This window comes from Macadamia integrifolia, chromosome 3 (assembly GCF_013358625.1).
Source record: "Macadamia integrifolia cultivar HAES 741 chromosome 3, SCU_Mint_v3, whole genome shotgun sequence".
NCBI classification, from domain to species: domain Eukaryota; kingdom Viridiplantae; phylum Streptophyta; class Magnoliopsida; order Proteales; family Proteaceae; genus Macadamia; species Macadamia integrifolia.
This window is the reverse complement of record NC_056559.1, coordinates 17,512,988-17,521,251: the sequence shown is the minus strand read 5'-3', so window position 1 is coordinate 17,521,251 and position 8,264 is coordinate 17,512,988. Positions and strand designations below refer to the sequence as shown.

Here is an 8,264-nt window from a genome sequence, read left to right as displayed (position 1 = left end):
GGGAATCCCCTTTCAGATGCGATGATGATCCCTGCGTCTTCAAGAGGTAGCGATCCGTAAGCGAGAAGACATCAGTTTCATCATCATCGTCTTCATCTTTCTCTAATTACACCCGCAGAAGCCTAAATTCCGGTGGTACCATAAGGGGCAGAACACCCAGATGGGTTGAGTTCTGAAGCGACGCGGCAGTCGATTTAAGACAGAGAAATTCATCCTCTTCATCGTCTTCCTCATCGCCGGATTGGTAATTTGTGATTCCTTGGTGTAGAAATGCAACCTTAAAACGATACAGAAGATAATGGAAAAATAAGAACAAGCAATGCACACTGATTTACGAGGTTCGGTAAGATTGCCTACGTCCCTGGTGAGATGAGATCCTTCTTCACTATCAATGGAGAATAGGGTTACAGCGCTTGTCCTCACACCTCTCAGTATTGCTTACATTACAGAGAAAGAAACTCTTGCTACAAATATATAGCGAAAAACTCTAATTTGAAAAGTACACAATTGCCCTCAAATAAAAAATTCGAGCCCCTCTTACAACCCCCACGGCTCGCTAACCGGCTAGCAGGACCACCATCCTGCTTGTCGAGGCATTGCACTAGGACTCCATGGATTAAACTGTGACGGAATACAAGACATCGTACACCAACACTCTCCACCTTGGCTTGAATTATGTCAAGCCTCCTGTAAAGATAACTTGTAGACATCTTCATCCTTGTACCTCATTAGAGGTACAAACCCACACCTGTTTGGTGCATCCCTCATCTTCAACAATGAGTAATATTAATCAAGTCCAAACAGGACTCGAACTTCTTTGTAGTAACTAGATTGATAAACATATCTGCAGGATTAACATCTGTATGAATTTTTTTCAAGTGAATACTGCCTTTTGACACAAGCTCCCTGATCTTATGAAATCTCACATCAATATGCTTTGTCCTTGCATGAAACACCTGATTCTTTGCAAGATGTATGACACTCTGACTGTCACAATATAACATTGTACCTCCTTGCTCCAACCCCAACTCATGAACCAAACCAACCAACCAGACTCCTTCCTTGGCAGCCTCAACTACCGCCATATACTCTGCCTCTATAGTGGACAATGCAAATATAGACTGAAGCATCGCCCTCCATGATATAGGTCGACCAGCCAATGTAAATACATATCCTGTAGTAGACCTCCTCTTGTCTAAATCACCAGCATAGTCAGAATCAACATAACCCACCAATTCTGTGGAACTTCCCTTGCCATTGAATATAACACCTATATCTTTAGTCTTGCTTAAATATCTGAAGATCCACTTAATTGCATTCCAATGCTCATTCCCTGGATTACTCATGTATCTGCTAACAATACTAACTACATGAGACAAATTCGGCCTTCTACAAACCATAGCATACATGAGACTCCCAACTGCACTAGCATAAGGGACCTAAGACATCTGCTCCACCTCCTCATGTGTTGTAGGGTATTTCCTTTTCAGATAACTTGAAGTGGCTAGCTAATGGAGTGCTAACCGGCTTAGCTTTTTCCATATTAAAACGCTCTAGCACCTTTTTAATATACCTCTTCTGAGTTACCCAAAGTTTATCAGCATTTCTATCTCTAAGGATTTCCATGCCAAGGATCTTCTTACTAGTACCAAGATCCTTCATCTCAAATTCAACACTCAACAAAGACTTCAAAGAGACTATATCATGTTTGTTCTTTGCAGCAATGAGCATATCATCAACATAAAGCATCAACAAAATAATGGAATTATCACTTGACACTTTATAATAAACACAACTATTATACTCACTTTTTGTGTAGAAAATCTTCATCATGTGGGAATCAAAGCACTTGTACCACTGTCTAGGAGATTGCTTAAGACCATAAAGTGACCTCTTAAATAGACAAACATGATCTTCCTTTTCCTGCACCTTGAAACCTTTAGGCTGCTCTATGTAAATCTGTTCCTCCAAGTCACCATGAAGAAATGCAGTTGTCACATCAAGCTGTTCAAGCTCTAAATCATACATGGCCACCAAAGCAAGTATTACCCTGATTGAAGTGTGTTTCACCACTGGAGAGAATATTTCATTGCAGTCTATCCCCTTCTTCTGTGCAAAGCCCTTAGCTACAAGTCTAACCTTATACTTTTCACGTTCCTTCTTAGATGCTGCCTCTTTCTTACGAACGACCCAGTTACACCCAATGATTTTTCTTCCTTTGAATTTTTTCACAATCTCCCAAGTCTTGTTATTCTGTAGAGACTCCATTTCCTCCATCATAGCTACCATTCATTTATCATATTGTGCATCACTCAAAGCATCATGGTAGGAAGATGGATCACTTGTACCTATAGTAAGGGCATAGGCAACCATGTCCTCAAACCCGTATCTCACAGGTGCTTTATGAGTATACTTCTCTTTATCCTTTGCTACAGTATAAGAAACTTTTAGTGCTTCCTGTTGTCCTGGTAAATCACTGGATGACTCATTTTCTCTTATTGTTTCTGACTCACCTAACTCCACCTGTACAGTAGAACCTTCTTTATTTTCACCAATTGTTTGTGAATTGTACTTTGACTTCACCATATGAGATTCATCAAACACAATATCCCTACTAACCATAACTTTCTTTGAACTTGGATCCCATAACTTGAATCCCTTTATGCATTTCTTAAAACTAAGAAAGATGCATTGCTTAGACTTTAAGTCTAACTTGGAACGCTGCTCACTCTCAACATGTGCATAGGTTGGACAACCAAATATTTTTATAATAGAACAATCTACTGATTTTTCTGTCCATACCTCTTCAGGAATTTTACAATCAATCACCTTTGATGGAGATCTGTTGATGATAAAATATAATATATTAACTGTTTCTGTCCAAAATCTCTTGCTCAACCCTACATTCAGCCTCATACTTCGAGCTCTTTCTAGAAGTGTTCTGTTCATCCTTTCAGCTACATCATTTTGCTGTGGTGTCTTTAGAACCGTAAAGTAACGTTTAGTCCCTTTAGCTTTGCACAATTCTAGAAACGGCTTGTACGTGTACTCCCCTCCATTATCTGTTCTCAAGTGCTTAATTTTCTTTCCTGTCTTCCTTTCTACCTCAGCCTTCCATTCCTTAAATTTAATGAACATCTCACTTTTATGCTTCATGAAGTAGATCTAAACTTTCCTTGAGTAATCATCAACAAATGTCACAAAGTATTCTGCCCCACCTTTAGATTTTATTGTTGAAGGGCCCCATATGTCGCTATGTACATAATCAAGCACCCCTTTACTCTTATATTTTACAGTTTTGAAACTAACTTTGTATTATTTTTCGAACACACAATACTTACAAAAGTTCAGTTTATAAGTTTTCACTCCTTTCAACAATTTCCTTTTATGAAGCTCCATCAATCCTCTTTCTCCCATATGCACTAACCGCATATGCCACAGATAGCTATCATCTGTATCAAATCCTACATCTATAGTCACATATGCTCCACCTATAACTGTGCTCCCTATGAGGCTGTATAGGTTTCCTGTCAGCTGTCCCTTCATGACAACCATAACACCCTTAATAACTTTGAGAACTCCACATTCTGCTATGTACTTGCAGCCATTTGAGTCAAGTACCCCCAAATATATTAAATTTTTCCTTAATTCTGGTATATGTCTCACGTCTGCTAAAGTTCTTACTATCCGATCAAACATCTTGATTTTGATAGTGCCTATCCCTATGGTCTTGCATACATCATTATTCCCCATTAGGACAGACCCACCATTATATGGTTGATATGTATCAAGCCAATCCTTATGTGGACACATGTGATATGAACATCCAGAATCTAAAATCCAAGAATCAGAAAGTTGATTCTTACCTGCTGATATAGAGAGTACATCTCCATCATCTCCATCTGAACTATCAGCCACGCTAGCTTCCTCAGATGCCTTATCTACATCTTTTTTCTTTAAGTCCACCTTCCTCTTCAAGCACTCGCTCTTCAGATGATATTCCTTCTTGCAATAGCAATCAGAGACCTTTGCCTTTGCCCTCTTTGATTTCGATCGACTCTTCCCAAATTCCTTCTGATTTGATCTCCCTCTTTCTTGCTCCTTGTCACCTCCGAAAAGATATTCTCCTTGAGATTTTGCACTACTGGCCTTCTTTCTTGTATCATTGGACATGAGGGCAGCCGAGACTTCATCCATCTCAAGGGTCTCCTCATACAAGAGAGTCGTTACTAGGTGATCATATGATTCTGGGAGCGATGACAGTAACAGTAACGCCTTGTCTTTATCCTCGATCTTAACCTCCAGGTTTGCAAGTTTACTTATAATTTGATTGAACATGTTAAGATGCTCTAATAGATCCGTAACTTCCTCCATCTATAGAGAATACAATTGCTTTTTCACGAACAACTTGTTCGTTAAGGACTTCATCATTTAGATGCTTTCAAGTTTCGACCATAACTGTGGTGCAGATTCGATACCCACAATATATTATAGGGCATCAGCAGAAAGATTCAATCGAATAGCACTTACCACCTTTTCCTCCATCTCTTCCCATTCTTCGTCAGTAATTTTTTTAGGTTTCTTCGATTTTCCCAACAACGTTTTTGCCAAACCTTATTGTATTAGAAGATCCTTCATCCTTTAACGTTAGAGGGTGAAATTGTTTTTTCCATTAAACCTCTCGATATCATACTTGACATTCGATCCTTTCCCTCCCTACCATCGTGATAGTAAACCCTAGAAAACAGAAACCTAGAACTCTGGTACCAATTTGTAGAAACGCAACCCTAAAACGATGCAGAAAATAATGGAAAAATAAGAACAAGCAATGCACACAGATCTCATAAGTAACTGACGCTGTTAAACTGGATTGTAAAAAGATTTGTTTACCCTTCTTGCATCTACTTATATTTCCTTCTCTGTCCTTCATCACCATCCTATTTCTCTGAAACATCTCTCACGATTAGAAGAAAGCTCGCCCAGATGCACCTTGCTCTCAAGCAGGCTTCATTTCCTTCGCACTATCTCATTCCGTTTCTACTCAAATCCAACAGTCATCCCACATGTGCTCGTATACCAAAATGAAACTCTGATGATTAAACTTAATGCCACAAATCTTAAAAACACAAATACGCACAATACACAAACAACTAAGTGGAACTGAATCATTAATCAAGTAATACAAATTAGGACCAAGTTTAAAGTCTAAAAACAAAACAGAGTGAAACTGAATAAAAGTGACCTCCATCCTTGAATCTATTCCCTTCATCGTGGAGAAAAGATAGATGGTGCAGAACTACAGAACAAGAACTGCAACCGATAAACACCCCCAAATCCCTTCATTCCATCACCAAGTTGCTCTAGCTGCCGATGACTTCCTTTCCTTCCCAATGCATCTCCATATCTGCAAAAAAGGGATTGAAACCAAAACCGTAACTCACAATCCCTCAAAACAAATATTACAGTAGCATATCGATGGAGAGAGAGAGAGAGAGAGAGAGAGATCACCATCTCATTTCCTTGAATACTGCTTTTGATTCGATGGATGTGACTTCTAAATTTCAGCAATCGATGGCGGAGCAGAGTGGCGATGGAGTAAATAACCGTTGGATTTTAGCAATCGATGGTGGAGCGCAACGATGAAGAATGGGCAAATCCAAATCACCATGAAGAGATCTTTTGTTTAGTCTTTTTAGGGCTTAAGGCTTAATTCATATGGGAAGGGTAATTTTGGTATAAAATTACATATTTAAATGATGATGTCATCACTTAACAAGGCTATCTAACCGAAGGGATTACGATTGAAAGCATCTTCAAACTAGAGGGGAGGATATTGATATATATGAAAGTACTTGGGGGAACTTGATATTAAACTATAGTTCAACGGAAGGGAGTGTAATTTTTTTTTTTTTTTTTCCAAGTGCTTGGTTCGTGGTTTCGGCTAAAGTATCCTTATGTTGCCAATGGAGCACTTGCATCGTCAGCATCAATTCTCTACTTCGATGACATCACGATTTCAGAGTATATAAACACAAATATCTATCATATTAAGAAATCTATTTCAATTTAAATCCTTCAATAGGGTATTTGTCATATTTGCTACTGTTTGTGAAGGAAGCTAATAAGAATTGTTACAATACCATTCGACAAGTTTGGTCAGAAATCTACAATGTTGCTTCCCAAGCCAATGGACTTAGATTCCTCTGCAAAAAGTTCAAGACTTGCCAGTAATAATCAACTAAATCTATTTTTTCCAATTGCTTAATACTAAAAATTGTGTTTCATTGTCGTTTTAATTTCGCTTTTTTATAGTCCATTGAACAAGTCTTCTGATCTGAAGGACTACTTAGACAATACATATGCTTCAGCTACACAATATAATGGTCCTCCAGAATATCCAGTTTCAATGATTTGTAGAGGAATCGATGAAGCATCCTAAAGAACTGCCAATGTTCTAAGTCAGGCATTTGCAGGTGTGGTTGCTTATTGGGGAACCAAAAATGTTTTCATACAAATAAATTCAACTATCCTTCTGAAACAAATGTGGGTTGGGGTTGACAGGTTAGTCTATCTTTCTTTTTTAAAAAAATATTTGGCTGGTTATTCCTTTAACTATAATACAGTTCGAATTTTATTTATTTATTTTTATGATATTTATACCCTAATATCATCTCTTGCACTAGAGATTACACCATCAATTTTTGAGTCTAGAGATCAGCTCCTCACGTGGGGAGAGAAGTTACCCTCTCTAGATGAGATCTCACCACTGTGAATCTATCTGGATCAGCAATTAATGTGGCTTAATGCACCCTTGACTTGTAGTCTGATAGGCCATGTAAGGTTGTCAATTCTTGGCCCTATCTAGTAAACCAGTTTTGGGTCATAAACGTGAAATATTTTTATTTTATTTTTAGAATAAAATATATATATTGATATTTTTATCAATTATTGAATGTAATTAAGTGTAAAGTCATTCTAAATTATTGATGATTTAATAAATATATTAAAATTTCTAAAATCTAAGACAATTGAAGCCGTTTAAGGCTTCAATGATGCATTAACCTCTTTAAGGCCCAACTAAGGCATTTGATTACCCAACCGAGCCCAACTAGTTCCTTAAATAGTCTATTCATTGTTTAAGCCAAGTGGCTAGGCTTGACCGAACCTCAACTGATTGACATCCCTAGCCTCATGGATGATGGGATCCCATATGAGGAGGTGATCATGTGTGGAGAAGACCAAGACTTCTTACCATTTACTTAACAATTGATGATGGTTACTTTACCTTCATTTAGACATGTAGTGAGATGGTAATGCCCACTGGCCATATATGGTAGCAACAACACCATGTTCCCTGCGGCGCCATTCGACCTCACCAATTTCACCAATTCCTGTAAGAATTCATATGGTGTTAGTCCTAGGCCTCATTGGATCACAACTCAGTTTGGTAGTCATGTAAGTTTTAATTACTTAGTAATCACTAGCTAGTTAAGTTTGTTTAAAGTTGATCCATTTGCAACTCATTCACAACTTCAATGATTTACCCCATTAATGCTTGGTGGGAATTAAAATTATAGGATATTAAACAAGTTCTTAAGAGGTTAATTTGGAAGCAACATCATATTCTCCAATGGACTAAGAGACCCATAAAGCAGTGGAGGGTAATAACTTATAATGTATCCTTAAGTCTCTATTTATGTATTAACAATTTGTTTAAGCAATCTGACTTGCTTTTATCTTCTAATCAATAGGGTGCTGGAAAACATATCTCCAAGCCTTATAGGATTCATACAACAAATGGTATGTTTGACCTAATTATAAGATGTATATAAGCTGTCATAGGCTACCTAATTATGTGTTTTTAGTGTATCTATTTAAGATCTTTATGCAGGATCTCATTGCTTGGATATACTTAATTCATCACCCAAAGACTCAAAGTGGTTAGTCAAGCAAAGAAACATAGAGATCAAAATAATTGCTGGATGGATGGCGAAGTATTATATGGATCTTGCATAAAAAAATATGATAGGACCAAATTACTTCCTAAGGTCTGGGATGAATAATTATTTTGTAATTATTATAAGAATTTTTTTTACATCAACAGAAAGCATGAAGTACATGTTTAATGGACACTAATAATTCTTAATACAATATTTTTTTATCCCTAAATAAAAGAAATTTTCTTGAATGGTATGAGTGAGAAGGACCCAATCCTGTTATCCATTCAAACAACACTAGAGAAAAGCTCTCTCCACATATAGTTT

General features: G+C 37.4%; 1 pseudogene; it reads left to right on the top strand.

Annotated features, from left to right (window-relative positions):
* The first annotated feature begins 5,571 nt into the window (after positions 1-5,571).
* Positions 5,572-8,016, top strand: LOC122074203 (annotated as a pseudogene).
* The last annotated feature ends 248 nt before the right edge of the window (positions 8,017-8,264 follow it).